The following is a 2,030-nucleotide window of genomic DNA, read 5'->3' on the forward strand; positions in this document are numbered from 1 at the left end:
GTTCACAATCTAACTGTGCCATTTATTAGTTATATGGCCATGGTCAAGTTTCTTGACTTCTCTGTGCTTCGGCTATTCTTATTAATAATGTGGTGAGAATGACATCCACTTTATAGGTGTTTGTTGAGAAGATTCAATGACAACTTTTATAAAGCACAGCAATAAAGACCTGGTACCTAATGTTTTATTAAAATTGGAATTAAATGATTACTAATTTCACTTACCTCATACTGTCTGACAGACCAATGATTCTTTCCACTTGACTTGACATTTGTGTTTCTGTTTATTAATTAATACATTGACATTCAGCTTTCTACTTGAGTCTTCTGTGATTTTGGTAGGTGTAACCCAGAAGCCCTGAATTTAGCCAACTCTTTGACCCTTGCAGCACTGAGATTCTGCAAAGCTAAGAAGACTCTGTATTGCCATTAATTAATTAAAGGCCAGGCGCGGTGGTTCACGCCTGTAATCTCAGCACTTTGGGAGGCCGAGGCGGGCGGATCACGATGTCAGGAGATCGAGACCATCCTGGCTAACACGTTGAAACCCCACCTCTACTAAAAATACAAAAAATTAGCCAGGCGAGGTGGCGGGTGCCTGTAGTCCCAGCTACTGGGGAGGCTGAGGCAGGAGAATGGCGTGAACCCTGGGGGGCAGAGCCTGCAGTGAGCCAAGATGGCGCCACTGCACTCCAGCCTGGGCGACAGAGCGAGACTCTGTCTCAAAAAAAAAAAAAAATATATATATATATATATATATATATCAGGTATGAGAGAAGTCTCTGGTTAGCCATTCCGTGATAGCTTAGCAACCTTCCCTGATAATTTTGTCTCTGCCTTCTTTCAATTTCAACAAGTTATTGTTTAACTACATATGCCTTATGATGTTGCTGCTACTACTAATAATAACCATTCCCCTCCCCTCTCATGTAACCATGTGGTCATATGCATACCAATTCACCTTGTCTGTAAAATGAGAGTGTGGAGCTAAAGAGTATCTAAATTCCCTCCTGCAGTAATAGAACCATGAATGCTAATATTTATTAATAATTATCTTGACAGATTAGTATATGTGGAAGACACAGGGGCTCTGGGAATTGAGAAATGGTAGAGGTCACTTGATGGGTGAGAAATAAGCTAGAATGTGGCTTTGCAAGAGAGAACATTGGAATACACAGCCTTAAGAACGTGAGAACATTGTACTGAAAATAAACCGGTAATTCACAACTTTGTGCAGGGCTCTCTCTGTTCACAGCCATCTCTTCACAGCTGTCTCATAGCCATTCAGAGTAAAGAAAGAGCCAAGCCCTCATTACTGACATCACACCTTACTGACATTTAGAATGTGAAGAAATCACTTCCTGAAAGACAGGTGGGAGTTAAGCTTTCATTTTCTAAGGCAGGTGATAGTGTTGGAGACAACTCCTCAACTGACAGCTCAGTTTTACTAACAAGGCTGCATCCATGATCCTCCCTCTACCCTGTGAACAATGCTTTGACTTTGACAGCCCTGTTGCCACTCTGCACAACTTCAGAAAAAGGAAGAGGAATTGATGTGCACTGTCCCAGTCCAGTTGTAGTTCTGCTACCACCTAGCATGCTCCCTCCATTATCTTTGAGGTCTGCAGCCTAGATTATGTCACTTCATCCATGGCCCCAGTTACATGGCTGCAATGCACTCTGGTTTTTCATATAATTTTATATTTTACTTAAAAAATATGGAGCACTTCACAAATTTACATGTCCTCCTTGTACAGGGACCATGCTAATCTTTTCTGTATTGTTCCAATTTTCATTGCTCTCTTAATAATAGCAAGCTACAATAAAACTTCTCAGAATAAGGTAACAGATAAACAACTAACTGTTATGAAGAGAAATTTTTTTTCTGCAGAGCTATGGACACTTTATTAAATTAATTCTTACATATGGGGCAACTTAGGGGGCAAAGGGCATTTATAAATGTAAATAGGAAACAGAAATTGTTTGAAGCACTGATTCCATCTAGGCATTACAAAGTTAGCATTAAAGGAA

The 2,030-nt window shown here is 40.2% G+C and overlaps 1 non-coding gene across 1 annotated transcript; it reads right to left on the reverse strand.

Annotated features, from left to right (window-relative positions):
* Positions 1-1,711: 1,711 nt before the first annotated feature.
* LOC116477170 (U6 spliceosomal RNA) lies at positions 1,712-1,813 on the reverse strand. The gene has a single exon (XR_004250381.1). It is a non-coding gene; the product is annotated as a U6 spliceosomal RNA (small nuclear RNA).
* Between the last annotated feature and the right edge of the window lie 217 nt (positions 1,814-2,030).

This window comes from Hylobates moloch, unplaced genomic scaffold, assembly GCF_009828535.3.
Source record: "Hylobates moloch isolate HMO894 unplaced genomic scaffold, HMol_V3 SCAFFOLD_2, whole genome shotgun sequence".
In the NCBI taxonomy this organism is placed as follows: domain Eukaryota; kingdom Metazoa; phylum Chordata; class Mammalia; order Primates; family Hylobatidae; genus Hylobates; species Hylobates moloch.